The sequence below is a fragment of the Salminus brasiliensis genome, chromosome 5, assembly GCF_030463535.1.
Source record: "Salminus brasiliensis chromosome 5, fSalBra1.hap2, whole genome shotgun sequence".
Taxonomy (NCBI): Eukaryota; Metazoa; Chordata; class Actinopteri; order Characiformes; family Bryconidae; genus Salminus; species Salminus brasiliensis.
In genome coordinates this window covers 14,535,623-14,553,229 of record NC_132882.1, presented here as the reverse complement: position 1 = coordinate 14,553,229, position 17,607 = coordinate 14,535,623, and the positions used below count along the sequence as shown (strand labels likewise).

Genomic DNA, 17,607 nt, shown 5'->3' with positions numbered 1-17,607 from the left:
TTACTGCAGCTTTAAATGCCACTTCAATGACCACTTGGCTCAGCCGTGACGTAGCCAGCTACAGTTGTGAAGGGGGGGGGGGCGCAAAATATGGCGCAAAAGAAATCACATAATTTGTCCTGTAGCCTAGACTCTACCATATAGCTTATTTCTACACGCGGTTTTATAGAACCGTATAGAAACCCCGTCAGCCTGTTAAAGACAACCGCGTAAATATCTTCGTAAATCCACCACTCGCCTCAACGCTGGCAACTCTCGCGTTTTCATTTTTCGACCGCATCACTCCCGTTCGCTCTGTAAACACTGTATCCCTCCACAGCAACGAGGTAGTGCTTTACGTCATTTTCCTTCAGCGTGCCAGGATTTGTTTTCCCTTTGGCTCACGACATCAACTTTGACATATTAAGGGAAGGAAATGCATTCAAATGTTACATTTACATCACAAAATAATCGCATTGCTATTTAAATGCGAATTCGACAGCGAGATAAATAATGTTTTTCAGGTAACAATGAATTCTCTTAACTAAACTTAATCAAGCAATAATCGACTATAGTTTCACGTGTGAGCATAAGTAAGATACATGAATCCATTGCGTTTAATTGCATTATAGGTTATTCTGATATCGGTTGTATTTGACGTGTTGTATCTTCACAAAACAGACTTTTTTTGTCACGCGAAGCAGGCACTGCAGCATACACAGCAGTGTGTATATTTACGTAAATTGTAAAGTGCTGAAAATGCGTGTAAATGCAAAAGTTTAGTCCGTCGTCTTTAAACACGCACGTAGATATACACACATACACACAGGCGGATGAATACAGGTGGCTAGAGCTCCAGCATGATCTCTCAAGTCCTTCCTATTTCACCTTAAACCCTCGCCTACCGACTTTGCCTTTGCAAGTAAGCGGCCCGATTCTCCGGCCGTGATTGGTTGAAGCCGATTAAAGCTCGCCTCCTATTGGCCACTGGCACCGTCAATCATACAGCAACGCCAATCATGGTAGATAGGACACCTTGTACACTGTATCATTTGGCTGAGCAAAGCTAGCTAAACAATTATCCAGAGCACCAAGGGGAAAGAGTTTAGCGATTGATGATAACTCCGGCTGTACTCGTTTTTATCGAGGATTTTCATTCTCATTTTCCCTCACACGACTGTTTCCAGATCGTAGGGAAGCTCATCGTCACCTTACAGATGTGGATACAGTAGCTACTCTGGGTAAGTGACTCCAGCTAGCCAAGCTGTGGGAGCTAGCCTGGTATATTAGCTAGCTAGCTTTCTTCGTCAGCTCTGTTTATATGTGGAGACTAGTATACGCTCTCCACTGGCCTCTTTTCCTTTTATCCACACAACGAAGCTATCTGGATGTGTCCCATCACTGCAAATCATTTCTCCGGTGTTATGCTGGGATGGATTTCAGCCCAAAATGGAGGACTAGCTCGCTAGCTGGCTGGCTAACGTAACTCGGCATCGCATCGGTCTGCTTTCATGTTGCTTGCTGTCAAGGGTACTGGCTGGGTGCTCAGGGACAGCTGCGGCAGACAGTTCCCAACAAACACGGGTTTCATCGACGGATAACTGTGAACAGCTCGGTGTAGACTCCCTGATCTGGAGGTATGGAGCCGGGGCGCAGGCTGTGTTGAGTTTTCTGGTGCGCAACAGCGGCGGACAGACAGCCGAGTGTCAGATTTGGCCGCGGCTGTTCGGACCTGTCAACACGACGTGGCTGCAGTAGATAGCTAGATAGCTAGTACCTTAGTACCTTTTCCCTCTTAGCTTTTTTTCTGGACGTTAATCCTGCATTTATTCCTTAGCCCACATGCAAGTGTGTGTTTAGGTGTAAAATGTGGCGTTTTTCAAGCAAAGACGTTGGTTTGAGACACATGTCGAGGCTCATGTCAGTTTCCCCCCGGTGTGTCCAGGCAAAATAGACGGAGATGTTAAGCTTGGTTGAAGCAACTGCCTGGCAGGACAGCTTTTGACACACTACGCCAAAAGTTGGCGTTGCCTACGCAGAGCTGTCACCCCAGCACTCTCTGCCAGTGTTATGCAACAACATGTGGTGGATTTGTGGATGTTTTTTGTTGGGTTGAAGTTCTGAAAAGCTTGATTGGAAACTTTACCTTTTATTACTGTAGCTAAGTTGCTGCTCTCCCTATGTCCCACCCCCTTCCACACACCCCCCCCCTTCCACCATGTGCCTTATCTGTGGTGGTAACACTGACACTCGTCACTGTCACTCAAAATCTGACATAATCTAAATCTGGCAGTTGTTCTTTTGATTGTGCCAAAAGTTCATGATGATGAGCTGATAGAAAAGCTCCAGAGTGACTTGCAGTAAAATCTTTGTACATCGACTTCCATTGAATGTGAATAAGGTTTTTCCCTTGTCCTGTAAAGCTCCCATTCTGGAGGCGACACACTGTAACTTTAACCCACGTGTCTTGTCCGCTTCTAGCTTTGATTGTTTGGGTTTGATGGCCTCAATTAGGTGCCCCCCTCCCCTCCCCCTCCAAAGTGTGCTCATAATGAGTGACGCCTCTCAGTAATGCAGTCAGGTAGTGTGTGTTGTGATTCGCAGCAGGGTGTCACATGGTGGAAGCTTTGTCCCTAGTGCCTCAAACCAGTTACCGGCACCCACCTGGGGGACTCCGATCCAGCGAGCACCACTGCCTACAAGTTCGTCATTTGATGGTTTTGATGGCTGTTTTTTGGTGTCCGTAAAGTGTTCGACAGTAACAGTGCCGGACCCTGCCGAGGATAAGCCGTGCTTGTTAGTGGTGAGTCGGCGAGTCGGATGTTGCTGGGATTGATCATGGCACTAGGAAGAGAACATGCTGAAATGTCTCACTCTCTCTGCTCTTGCCAATTTTCGTCTACAGTACACAGACCTTAAAAGCCACGAATGTTGGCGTGAAGCCTAGGCAGGAAGACATCACGCAAGAGTGCTTGATTTACCAAAACATCAGTGATTCATTGCTGACAAAACCTGGCAAACAGCTGGCGTTATTGCTGTTTCGGTTATTAGCCTTGCATTAATTACGTTCTTTCTTATCCTATCCATGCTTTGTCATGACGCACATGGCCCGAGACATGCTGCGTCCACTTTTCTCCTTATATGCACATTGTTGTTGAGTGTAGAAATGAGTGAGATGGGCCATTTCAGCATCTCACATTTATCTGTTGTTTGGGGTTGGTAAGGACACAAGGAAAAATTAAGGCCACAATGGCTAATCCACAGGGAGGAATGTGTGTGATGGTCATCTCTGAATCCCTGCTGACGCTTGTTTATTTGTTTATGTAAGAGGAGCTCTGCTCTCTTTGAAAGCAGGAAGTCAAATCATCTGTTTTAATGTGTGTTTGCTGTACCATGCTGTTTCAGTTAGACCGAACTGAAGGTTTTTGATTATACATGACATGACACAGATATAGTCTTGAGCCTCTGCTTTCTCTGTAGTCATCTGGTAAATGCATAACAGCGCAACACTTGGTGACTTAAAAAAAAAAAAATCCAGATAATCTAAACCAATGAAAATAAGATGGCGAGATGACATTGAGAATACAGTTACTGTACACTATCTACAGGCTCTCTGTAACTTGTCTAAACTTGTCTTTAATGGTAATTATTTATTGATTTATCTAGAAGTACTGACATGATACACCATGCTATACTCAGTAAAGTATTAATGATTACACATTAATGATTACAAATTACACATGGCAACTCATTGCCCTCCCTTTTCTGTAGTTGTGGTTGTTGCCGGTTTAAGAGGTGCTGATACAAATGCTTCATCTAGGAGTCCAGCTGTGAAGCAGAGTTTAGAAGTAAGAGTGGGCTAAATAACCTTAACCTGGATGAGAGCATGGCCTGATTACAGTGCCTTCGCTGGCTTGTTTAACAAAAACCAGTGGCCTTTGAAACACAGCCAGTATAACAGCAGTGTTTTTGACCTGAAGTGAATATCCCTTTAACTACTGAATAAGAGCTGGTCAATATGAAGATGTTATTTTTTCATATCACGATATGTCAGCATATGCTTTTCTGAGCATAGTGTGGATACAGTCACTACTTGGGTTTAGTATAAAAATAGATTTTAGTAGTATTTAGTAGATTCAAATCTTAAATATGATTGTCTTGTCTTGTCACTGACCTTAATGGGGTTCTGCAACAGTGCTGTATGGGTCTGTAGTTCCATCTAGTGGTTGATGTCCGATACTGGTTGGTAGCCGATTGATTATTATTATTTTTTTCATCTCTAATGTTATATAAATGTAATATCGCCGACTCCATGATAAAATTTACTCACGTACCACAAATATATGAAGAATGTGTATAGAGGTATCGCCCTTTATGGTTGGCAGTGAGATTTCCCTTCTATAATTACAACTTGGTCATTAATTTCATCTAGTAATTTTCAAAATCAGATGTTTATTGGTTTTGTGGGGTGTGTGTGGAATGCTGCACAGGTTTTCAGTGTTATTATTTTTAATATTGGGAAACAAGTACAAGTTACATTGGCTCACTTCCTTGCTCACGTTAGCAGGCTAGTTTTTCTACAAGGGGGCGCTATTAGAACTCAATCAGCTACTGTTTTGCACACATTTCTGAAGAGAACATCACACATTTGCCCCTTTATGGCACAAGAGAAGGTGGCAATGCAATGTTAACGTTGTCTGAAAGCCTTTCCCCCCCGTCCCCATTTTTCCTTAGTGGTTGATCCAATATCTGGTTGTTATTTTCCACATACATGCGAATATCACAATTAGTGAGGATGCAACACCCCTGGTGTATTTACTGGATCACCTTCAGAAGAGGTCTGGAAAGTTGTCTGTTGCGCCATCTGGTGAACAGAATCCCAGTATGTCTGTTTAACACTTCTTTACTTTGCCCTTTCCGCTTCAAAATGGCCTCTGTGACAGCATTGGTGGTGGTGCTGCTGGTGGATTAGGGCTGCTGCTCCTCGGCAAGAGCAGAATCCTCCTTGCCATCACTAATCTCTCCTCCAGCAAGCTCTTAATTGAGCCATCATCAGCTGATCCAGGGGTTAAACATCAATTAAGATAATGAGCAGAGTGCAGTGTGTAGGACTAGGACACACTGCTCTGTCAGAGAGGAGGATGGTAATGGAGGTAAGGCTACATGCTGAGATTTTGACATGGACTAGATGTGGCCTGTCATCATCATCGTTTGAGTTATGTGCAGCAGTTTTTACACCGGTCTAGATTGTGCCAGTAGAAATGTTTTTATAATGATCTGTGGATGTTTCTGAAATGAGATCTTGCCTGCATGTTTGTCTACATTTCATTGGAGTGGATTATTTTTTCTGACTCTGTAGAGTGTGAGTAGGATTCAGCTGGTACACTATATGGAAATCAAGGGTATTAAAAAGAGTATATCCTGCTTTTGTTAGAGTGACTGTCTCTACTGACCAGGGAAGGCTTTCTACTAGATGTTGGAGCATTGATGTAAGGATTTTTTTCCACTTAGCTAGAATTTCCCCCACTACCACACAATGCCACACGGACTGAGTGTGAGATTAAGATCTAGCTTGTGCTTTTATTTATTACACAGTAAGCGCGCCAACGACATCGGTTTAAACTGCCGCTAATGCAACATCATTGGACCGCTGAACTTGCTTGGAGGAGTATAGTACCTACCCGTGCTGTTACATCAGTCAACAACCACACTGCCTAGCATCTAGCAGCTAGAGGTGGGGGGAGAGGGAGGGCTGTCCTACCCACTCAGACAAAGAGTGGCCAATTCTGTGCTCTGGGACTTCTGGGCATGGATGACTGTGGCATCACAAGCGATCACTTGGTTGACATGTTTTTTGGCTATATAATTTATTGGCTATATACAACAGTATTCATATTTCACCAACAAGGAAATTCAAATGATCTGGTTCTTATGAATGTTTAAAGTGAGTAATGTCCTGCTTAAAATGAAATACCAGAGTTAAACATAGTTAAAACATGGTTAAAAGCATGAATCCACATTTCCAGAGCTGTTGCCCACGAGCTGAGACAGTTTGTCATGTGACATTGTAAAATTAGACATTTTGTCCAAAGCTAATCTAAAGTTTTCCAGTCTGAGTGTAGTCAGTTTCTACAAACAATGATGACCCAAAGTGTGAGGCATCTAGACTGGTTTATATACAGGATCTATTGGTTATAACTAAAAAGATGGTCTGATTGAGTATGAGTTCTTTGTATACTTGAGACCTGTTATGTGGAATTGGTATCTGTGTCTCTAGGGATTGCTTCGTTACTGGATTGAGGGTGCATTTGCTTTCCTCCTAAAAGAAAAGAACATCACTCAGCTCTTTGATACTGGTTGTGTGAGCTTCTGATTTTTATTTATTTATTTATTTGTCTTTTTTGCAATATAACATTTTGTTTAGTCACAGAATGCGTTGGCAATTAAACAGAAAGGAATATCTCTGAATAGATGAATAATCTGTGACTATGTAATATTATGAAAATGCTGAAAACCAGATACATCATGAAAAATTGCCTCGCTGCAAGGTGAGACTTGTTTGAGTGCTTCGTTACTGAATTCATTAATGATGGTATGGAGTGCAGACATCTGTTATGATTGGATGTTTTCACTGTAGTTTTAAGAAGGTCTCTGTACTGTAATCTCCAGAGTCAATGGAATAAATTAGTATGTTAATTCCAAACACAACCTGAGCAGTTCTTCAAAAGCCATGCTTTCTAAAATGGTTGTATCTTTCTATCTATAGGCCTCATTACAAGCTGATATTTAAAGGGAAAGGGGAAAAAGGTTTATTGTACATCTGAGGTTCCAGAGTTTTTACAGTAAAAATGTAATTCAAGCTAATTTATGGTTAGAGAACATTGGAACCATGACCTGAATTGCTTGTATACAGTATTTCAGATGTGCATGCATTCACTCTTTTAATATCTCGGCCAATTTACAGTTTGGTATTGATCTTGGCAGATCACCAAATGGTTTCAGATCCTCACACAAAATGTAATATAAGACAGAGTAGAGATAAGGAATCACAAAATACTGTTGTTTTACTGATCCTTTTATTTATTGAAGTAAAAAAATCTGATACTGATGATCTGATTGTTGTACCACCATTAGCAGCATCAACTGCAACTAAGCTGGGGTGAGTGGTTAGCGTTGGTTTCCGCCTTTCAACCGTGCAGTGGATACCATATTTGTCAAGTCACTTACTAATGGTGGAAACATGAATGCTGACTTTATCTGAGGCAAGTGAGGCCTGGCGTTCCTTAGATGTTCATCTGGGTTCCTTTTGACTTCCTGGATGAGTTGGTGTTGCTTGCGGATGAATGATGGAAGGCCAGCCACTTTTGGGAAGAGTCTCCACTGTTCCAGGTTTTCTCCTTTTGGAGAAAAAGGCTTTCCCAATGCTTCACTGAAGTCCCAGAGCCTTAGAAATGACCTTGTGAGTTTTTCCAGGCTAATCTGTTTCAATAACTTTCTCGAATCTTCCAGGGTTTTTGTTTTTAATTGCAGTGTAGAGTTCTGCTCATTGAGATCTGTTCCTCTGTTTCGGGTTGCTGGAAAGGTTCCGTTTCAGGGATGTTTAGAGTCAACAGTTCTCACAGTAATAAGTGTGTTTGCTGTGTAAACGGTCAACAGAATTTGGTAATTACTTAAGTAAGTATCTAGGGGGCAGTTACTTTTTTTGCAGAGGGCCGGTGCTTTTGTTTTCTTTGATAAATGAAATAATTATGTAAAAACTAGTATTTTGTATTTAATCTATTGTCTTTTATTGTATTTAGACAATTGCAGCAATTTAGTTTGTTCTGAAACACTTAAGAGTGACATTAATGTAAACATTGGGGGGTCAAATACACTATAGGACAAAATTATTGGGACATCTGAACATTACGTCTACAGGAGCTTCTATGACATCCCATTAAATCCATAGGCATTAATATGGCGTTGGACCTGCTCTGCAGCTCTAATCGCAGGTTTGGAGCTCTGCAGTTATTGAGTGAGCAGAACGTTGGTGACTTTTATACTCTATATATGCTCGTCAGTAACCTCACCACTCGCATACGCTTTACGTGGTCTGCTACTTTGTGGCTGAGTTGCTGTGGTTCCTGAACGCTTCCACTTTTCAATATCAGTCACAGTTAATGGTGGAATATCTGAAAGGGAAGAAATTTTACCAACGGACTTCTTAAATGGTGGCATCCTGTTACAGTACCACACTGGAATTCAGTGAGCTCTTTAGAACCACCTATTATTTTACTAATATAAGTGTATAAAAGCAGACTGCATGGTGCATGATTGATGATTTCATACCTGTGGCAGTGACACTATAAGAACAAATGTATTGGGACACCTGCTCATTCCTTGTTTCTTCTGAAATCACGGGGAGTAGTAAAAAGAGTTTATCCTGCTTTTGTTGGAGTAACTGTCTCTACTGTAGATTTGATTGCATTCAGCCACAAGAACATTAATGAGGTTAGAAATTTGGATGATCTCCACTCCATCTTATCCCCAACTCTTTAACTGATCTTTAAGTAATCTATCCAAAGGTTTTGGAAGGAGCACCATCATTCCAGAGAACACTGTTACACTGCTCCACAGCTCAATTCTGGGGTGCTTTTTACTCCTCTAGCCCACAGCTGACACAATATAGGCATGATTCCAATAGGTTCTTATGCTATTGGCAGAACGTCTCCACAGGGACTAAACAAGCTGTATGTGTGCATTTGCACATCTGTGTCAGCAAAGAGTGCATCTTAAACTAGCTGAATGCATTTATTACAAGGGGTGTCCAGAAACATTTGGACATTTAGTGCATATGCGGCACCCTGTGGAGACAGTTTCCCATGTTGGCACATCCTTGTGAATTTCTTTTTACTTTCTAACTTTTTTTGTAACACCTACTCAGCTTTTATGTGAAGGTGTTCACCTCTGTTAATGGTATTCAATACTATGCAGCTGGAAAAAGGTGCCACTGCATTTAATAAGATCTAAGAAGGCTCTTTATAAATCTGCATAAATTATATCTTCATAAAGTAAGCCATATTAATAACAGAAGATGGCAGGTAAATCATACTTTTAGAATGGAAGCAGTCAAAACACAATATTTAATGATTTCCTCTCTGCCTACATGTTTGTTTGGAAAGGTGGCGGTCAGAAGAAAGCCGCTAGTGTTGCAGAGGAGTAAACCCAAGCACCTGCCATGCAGCTAGTGCTTTACCTCCGTGTGGGTGCGCTGTGGTGAGATGAAACCTAACATATGACTTTTTGATCACAGGCCTCAGAGGAATGTTTGGTGTACAGTAAGAAAGACTGTTTGGTGCTGCAGGGCTGCTCTGCAATGCTGCCACTGGTCCTGGGTGCAGTAGAGGAATCAACATCTTCATTATGTTCTCCATCCAAGTACCAACAAAACATGGATCGTAGATTCAGTGTGAAATGATCCAGACCACACCTCTAGACCAACACAGGAATGATTGACTGAAGAGAAAAGCCATTGTTTTAATATCTCAGTCTAGTCGCACCCTGTTGGTAAACTCATGGCTGAATAAGGTGGCCTGTGGGTACAGAACCACCCACAATCAGGATCTGCACCCAGTCTTGTAAAGCTTTTAGGAAAATAGGAATTATTGAATAATAGTAATTGTCTGTGTAAAGAAAACTTTATGAAGCTTTATGAAGTGAAGGCTATTTAAACCTAAATCAATTCTTCGTATTTCTTGTTTGCTCATGTATACAAATTGTTTTGATGCTTATAATAGGTTTACCAGGGTCCTAGATTTACGTAGTGGAATGTATGAGTATAATGCTATATAAATGCAAGAGGTAGACAAAGAGTTTCACCATAGACCATAGACGGACACACAAATTCACCAAGATACAGAAATATCTTGACCCGTCTTCATTACCTTATAACTCCGGATCTGAGTCGCGTATGATCTGGCAAAGGACAGACTCTACAGATTCAGGAAATGTTTGAACTGTACTTATGAGCTGTTTTATCACAAAGATATTCATAACACAGAAACACCTCAAATTTGATGGACCTTCGTGTTCTTAGACTCCAGCGGGTTAAAGGTTCTTCACACTTGCATGTCTCCTTCAAAGACAAGGTGCCTCATTCACCAGTTTAGTTTTAGCTTTTGAGAAAATGGCAGAATTGTTTACTACTAAAATATTACAATGATGGATCCCATTGTCCTTGTAAATTGAACAAATCTTCTAGGAATCTGTGTAAGTGGGTTTTAAGAAGAAATTGTGGTCCTTTATGGAGCCAAAAATGGTCCTTTAATGGCATTTCTCAAAGAGCGCTTTGTAGCACCTTTATTTTTAAGAGTGTAGTGTGTTGCTTCGGTTTCCTCAGTGAGTTACTGATTGTTCTTCACAGTAAAAAATGAAAAAAAAAAGTGAGAGACAGCACATGAGAAGTTCAGACAGACAGTCCTGCTATTGTCGCTGTCGCTCACAGGTTCAGGCAGGATGGCAGGCTGGCATTTGAGTACTGGCAGCGCAAGACATGTCACTTATGACCGAGAAGACTGGGACTAACGGGGTTACAGTGCCGTGAGAGCAGGGGTTGGCGATCTCTCCTGCACAGCTGAAACAGCAAGTGCTCTGGCCAAGGTCTGAAACCCTACACCCCACCCCTCACTCTTTCTATCCTCTCTCTCTCTGTCTCTCTCTCTCTCTCTCTCTCTCTCTCTCTCTCTCTCTCTCTCTCCCTTTGATCTGAGTCCTTGCTAATTTTCTCTCTTTCCTGCATCTCCCCACCTGCTCCCTACACTCTCATCGTGGAATATTAGACACTTATTGTACCGCTCCGTTCTCCTCTCTCCCTCCCAGCCTCTACAGTTTTATAGCTGTACAGCTGCAGTAGAATGGCCATCTGCACATACTGTCTCCAGCACAATGTAGTGGGACTTGCGAGCTGGCTTCTTCTCATTGTTGTGATGCAGGCAATATAGAGAGCTGGGAAATATGCCAGGGACAAAGGAGGGAGTGAAGAAGAAAAAAAATCCCCCTTTTTTCCTTCTGGAGTGACACACTTTACTGTGTTTCTGTGTGCGGTTAGGTTGTGTGCGCGTGCACGTGCTTTTTTTCATGTGAGCTTGTTCCAGAAGGTGGCCCTAAAGCGGTTTGAGCTTGCACAACAGTGAGCATGCACAGCACTCTCAAAAATAAAGGTGCTTCAGAAGGATCTTTGAGCAGTGCCATAGAAGAACCACTTTTGGGTCCATAAAGAGCCATGTTTGTTATGGAGATGTGGGAGTGTGAAACTTCTTCCACGTCTCTGTTACAAACATGACTCTTTATGGAAGCAAAAGTTGTTCTTCTATCATATTGCTCAAAGAGCCTTTCGAAGAACTGTTATTTTTAAGAGTCGAGAAGAACAAAGCCAGCTTAATTCCAGTGTACCAGACTGGGCGTACCATGAAAAGTGCTTCCAAGTAGCTTGTCAAGTAGCTTGTCAACTAGCAGCCTCTTCATCTGTTTTCCCAGCAAAACATTTCCTTCTCTTCGGTGCCTTTAAAATGCTAGAAATTTTCTAAAACATCAACTAATTTAGTTTCACTTCCACTGGCTACCTTTCCCACTATGCATTCAGTCCTTAAGTCCTGCTGCCTACATGCAGATCTCTTCATTGCCTAGCACTGCACTAACCATTCTGATATGATTCCCATCAATAAGCCAAAGCAATTTAAACGAGTAGCTGTAGTGCAGCTGTGGTTCACAACTGTGTTTACGAAGACAACAGTGCCATGGTGAAGAATACTATACAAGCCAAGCCAGTCGTAGCTGTGCATAGCTGTGCATAGCTGTGCATCAGCTACCTCCACTCCTTTTGTCCACATATGGTTTAGTAATTTATGATAACCCAGAACACATTAAATAGATTGAATAGCATCGGCGCTGAGGGGAAAAAATCCTACATGTGTAACCCCTGTGATTAGCTCATTAAACTGCATGCTCTATGGGAATGGAAAAAGAAGTGTGGTTTCTGTCCTTTTGAAAGGATTTTGAAAGTGTGATTGATTATGAGCTTGGCCTCGAAGACAGTGCTGACATCAAAAACGCCTTGGAAGTGAGCTAAGCTTTTATATGGGAAACATGGCTTCACTCAGTTACATTGCATTGGGGGATCTGGCTGTATATGTAAAACTCTGATGATCATGGACTTGAAATTTCTTTCATAATTTGTGACAAAAGAAACTTTTGATTCATTAAAAACAACAAAAAAAAAACCTGTCGTTAGGAATCTTTCAGTCATCCTAACACACACACACACACACCAAAAAAGCCACATTTGTTAATGCTCATTGGCATGGTCGTTAACTACATTGTCATTGACCTATGTTGACTGAAATAGAAATCTAGTACTGCTTGGTTCTTTGGACTGAAAAGCTCAAAAGTTCAAGTCAAGCATAAATATTTGACATTACTGACATTACCGGTGGCGCAGGAGGTCACCGTTGTGCCGCATGGCTGAAGGGGTCTGGAGTTGTGGGCTCGATTCTCGCTGTGGTCACTCGCTGTCTGAGGAGTTTGGGCTGTTCTCCCTGTGCCTGCCTGAGCTTCCCCCCATCCTCCAAAATCACACATGGTAGGTGAGTTGGCGGTGTTAAATTGCCCCCCGGGTGTGAGTGTGTGTGTGAGGACATGGGTGTGTGTATGTGTGTGGTAACCTGCAGTGGAATAAGATCAGAGTCATTCTTTTTGTCCTTTAATATCTGATCCAGCATTTTCTGCTGTCGTCAGCCTAATACACATATCCATCTCTACCAGCAATACTGAACACATACATCCATCACCCGCAGAGATCAACCAGCTAATAACTCTAGCATCACCTGCCTAATGCTGAGTAGGTCCCCCTTTGTGCTGCCACAACAGACATTAGCAGCAGGTCCTTTAAGTTTGGGGTTCGTCAGCAGGGGCTTAAGGTGCCCGTGAACCTGACGCCGGTTCACTTTTGGTAGGTACTGAAACCTGCATACCAGGAAAAACCCCACGAGATCTGCCAGATATTTCGAGGGTGCTGGGACCCAGTTGTCTAGCCATTACAGCTTGAGCCTTTGATTAAAAAAGGGACTCAAATCCTGATGCTTGCCCATTTTCCTGCCTTTAACACATCACCTTTTAAGTACTGTTTATTGGTTGCCTAATATATCCACTCTTGACAGATGCCACTGTAGAGGAAGGTATTCAGTGTCTCTTACTTCTCCAGTGCTAATACTATTTTTTTATTTTATTTATTTTTTTATTTTTTTTTAGTAATGCAGCGTGTACAAAAACTTAAAACATTAATACAAGTAGCATTTATTGGATCTGTGTGTGTTTAATTGTTAATTATGGAATGTTAACATGTAGGGGTAAGCGAATTTTGCTTTTTATGCAGTTAGAAAGTACAAATGAGTACAGTCTGAATGATTAGTAATCATCTGAGTAACTGAGGTCTTTATATTGGTTATCATGATTGTTGTGATGACAATGTAATTCATGTCTTTTGGGGTTTTAGAGTGGAGCTAGAGAGCCAGAGAGTGCTGGAAGTAGGGAGTTTTTGAATAGAAGCTAACTGGCGCCAAGATGCTCTTTTGATCACCTGTATTGTATACATGCCATATAAGTTGACCTAGATGACCAAGTGTTTGGCCAAGAGTTGGTTGTTTCAGTACTAGGTTTATCTAGGTTAATATAGATTGCTGTTCACTGTGAGAGGTACTGTTTCTTCAACACTTGTTCAACTCTCAGCCAACTTTTTAAAGACTTTAGCTTAGAAATAAGCTTCTGCTGTAAGTAATGTGACTATATTGCTGACTTTTAGTTCTGTTCAGTCCATCGTTGTTGCTTAAGCCAGGTCCAAAGGCTGTATTAATGTGTAACTTGACCTCTTGTGGACCAATGAATGTAATCAACTTGTCAGAAGTCAGAAAAAGTATCATCATGATGTGATTTGTTTTTGACACACCAACCTGAAGTGGACCATAGACGAATTTGAGGCCTTGCCTAACAGAGTCTCACCTCTTCATTTCAGACCCAGAGTATCTGTACAAACAAGTACACTTAACTGAAGTAAATAAAAGGCTTGCTCACTGGATGCTGGCTGCGTTCATATCACAGTGATGATGTGCATTAACATACTGCTTATGAAGTAGCTGCACAAAGAGAGAGGAGAGATATGGAGGACATTTTTAAACCCTGAAACAAAGGTGTGTGTGTGTGTGTGTGTGTGACTCGTATGTTAAATTCAGTGTGCTGCTCTGCGAAGAGAAGCATATGCTGAAAGGTCAGTGAAGGCGTCTCCCAAAGTTGTGCTTAAGCAAGACAAAAAGGCTGACGGGGGCAAAATGTCCTTTAGCCCAGCTTTTAACACAGAGTGGTTGTGAGGTACCAACAGGTGCAGGGTCACGTGTGTGAACATTCATGCCTCTGCAGGTATGTCACTGTGGGAGATTTGCTGGGAAGTGTGATTTGCAGGCAGTGGTCTTGGTGTGAGGGGGTGTGCTGTTTGCCTGGCCCTTTTTAGGAATATAAAGGGTTAAAGAGCCTCTGCTCTCACACACCTGTAGCCTGTCAGCTGCTGGGGGCCTGTTAAAACGTCAGCTGTTTTTGAGAATGTGTGTGTGTGTGTGTGTGTGTGTGTGTGTGTGTGTGTGTAGGAGCAGAGTGGAACAGTGGCAAGGTAGTAGTGAAGGGGGTCCTGTGTGCGTGTGTGTGGGCCGGGTGACGTTTCTCAACAGCAAAATACCTTTTGAAATGTGTTTATTTAACACCAAAACCCCTGTCTTTAATCCACACAGCAACAGCTGGTGTCAAGAGATCGGCTAGCCCCTTCAGAACCACGTAGCCCTGTCTGAGTGACTGAAGGCCACACAAACAGGTGATGGCTCTCAGAACTGAGCTGGGAGCACCACCCCCTGTAATAAACTAATGTACATGTCTTAAACAAAACAGAATTTGATCAAATTAAAAGAATTACATATTACAAAATAACTGGTTTTGGAAGGCTGATATTCAGCACAGTTTCTGGTAGTGGATATGATGTTATGTGATCTCAGAAGGTGAAAACCTCTACTGGTTCTTAATCTTGGCAACATCTTGCTCATTTTCTTCAGTGCTCAGGCCAGTTGTGCAGGTTATGTGCTTTCTTATGCTGTGACACTGTAATTGGGCAGCCATGCGAACAGCAGAAAACCTGAGAAAGTGTTCTTATACTCAGAATTTTTTTTGACAAAGCCACTTTAAGCTTGGCTCAGGGTTTGCTGTGAGAACTTCCTGATGCCTCTTTCGTTGTGTTTTGTTGTTGCCATTGTTCATTTTGTTCCTTTTTGCCACAAAAATTGACTTTGAGGCCGGCTATTTATGTAGAGTTTGGATAAATAATAAATATTTAATATATATAATATATTTAGCAACTTTTTGTGATTCTGGGGTTTAAGGTTCTAGTGGGATCACTGTTCTGGTGACAAGAGGTGGACAATATGATGGTATTTTCGTTTTTCTGAGCACATTATGGATATTGTCCAGACTGACCAACTGCACAGTTGCATAAAAGCACTGTACTCCGTATGGGAGACTATTTGGATAATTATTTTTTTAATCTACTGTTGTCAAAATATCAAAGAAAAATTGTGTATTATGAAAATGAATTATGATTATCTAAATATATATTTTTAACATATCGCTCACCACTACTAGTGACCCAATGGCGGTTTTTGAGTAGCTTTGAAAGTTCAGCATAATGTAAATCATTAACAGATTGCTTCCTTTTGAGTCTAGGACTGTGGTGTACAGAAAAGCAAGGGTCCACAGTATTCATTCTCTCTGTAAGCCTTGCCTCTCTATAGGCCGCCTGTGCCATACCGGCTCCGATACAGCCAACATGTCGCCCGGAAGAGAAGCGCACACAATCGCACACAGATCCCCTTATTAGGCTCTGAGCCAGCGCAGCGTGGAAAACATGGCGAGCTTCGGTTATTGAAGAAGGAGAAGTTCGAGAAAGAGAGGGAGAAACGAAGAGCGAGCTTCGTAGCGTCCACGTTACCAGCAATGTTTGTTTTGCTAGTAATTGTGACCTCAGATTTTTGGCTTGCTGTTGTTGTGTTTTTAGACTCCTTGTATATTTGTTCCCACCACTGGCAGATTTCCGAACCGATAAAGCCAGAGAGGACAACCTCCCCCTCTTTTCTAGAACTTCTCCATATATGTTGTGTTTCTCGAGAAAATCACTCCGCAGTCGGTGTGCCCTTCATTTAACTCTTAAAGTGTTTACTTTGCCAAATCTGATGTTTCATGCCCAGGAAGAAGCTGCCTGTCCTTCTGCAGTGACGAAACTGTTAAACAAGCTCGCGGCCTCTCAATTCCCATACCCCTCAAAGCCCTTAGAGGTTTCAAGGTCAGAAAAGGTCGAAGCATGCGAATCCCTCTTCGGAAAGCAGTGGCGTATTTTAAATGCACTTCAGCGTTATCCAAGAAACGGCATTTCTCTACTTCAGAAGAGAAACTAGTACCGGCTTACGTTGTATACAGAAATGCACAGTTTTGGGAAAGCAGCAGCCATAATGCGGAGGCTATGGTTGGGTGAGTTTGGTCGAGTGAGAGACGTTTAATGATGTGTAACACTACTAGACATGGATCTGAAGCTCATAACACATGTGAGGGGGGGAAATGGAGAGCGTGGGGTGGGGGTTGGAACAAAAGGTGTGTAAGCAGCTGCTGCTGCGTTTAGTGTGGCTTTCACATCTACACACAGGGGGACTTATAGGCCGGGGGATCTGACACACTGCTTTACTGTGAACCCGGCACTAACACCCAACCACCCTCTCGGTTACCAGCAAGGACACTGATGAATTGGAGCCAGTTGCTGAAGGCATATAAGGGCAAAGGGTGGAGGAGGGGGTTGAGAGAGAGAGAGAGAGCGAGAGAGGGGAAAACTGATCGAGGTCCTTGCGTTACAGGGTCATCGCTGGACTAGTCACTTCTGTCAGACAGCCATAGCCGCAGGACGGGACACACCACACCACATCGCGTTCTGTGTCCATGAGGATATTGTTGATTCATTCATTTGCCAGTGATTCTGTGCCACTGCTTTCGTTTGGGATACGGGGAGCTGTGACCATCACAGAGGTTCAAGGAGAAAGGGTAAGAAAAAAGGACAAGCTACAGAAACACAGTAGACTTGTGTAGTGTTGGCAGCTTAAGGTATTAATGGTCTTGCCTGAGGTTTAGGCCTCAGAGCTGCTGCTTCTTTTTACTGTGGTTAGACTTTCAGCCAGAAAACTAGTAGATTATCTTCTCCGTTTTCTGTTTAACTGACAAGGAACCTATATCTAGCAACATCATTTTATGATGTTTTATGATTGCTGTCAGTTTTAGGAAGCTTTAGGTATCTTTTGATCTATTACACTTCTTAAGATGAAGTCTCTGGTATTTTCTTCCTACCAACTGATTGAGGCAGTATGAATTGAAGCTCTGCTAAGTATGCCTAATCTTTGCAATGCAAACTAAATTCAAAATGAACTGTGATTTAAAGTGAGCAGTCTTTAGTGAATTGACAGGAAAGCACCCCATACTATGGCTAGTGTGGGCTCTATGCAGGTTACAGTGGCTGCTTTGCTG

General features: G+C 42.2%; 1 protein-coding gene across 7 annotated transcripts in view; it reads left to right on the top strand.

The window, feature by feature from the left end:
* Nucleotides 1–380: 380 nt before the first annotated feature.
* Nucleotides 381–17,607, top strand: part of mef2d (myocyte enhancer factor 2d) — a 64,896-nt gene continuing 47,669 nt past the window's right edge. For 2 of the 7 annotated variants that reach the window (XM_072679517.1, XM_072679516.1), the window contains exon 1: nucleotides 385–1,220. The gene's annotated coding sequence lies outside the window, so the exon portion shown is untranslated. The other 5 variants (XM_072679512.1, XM_072679515.1, XM_072679518.1 and 2 more) reach the window with 5 other exon arrangements.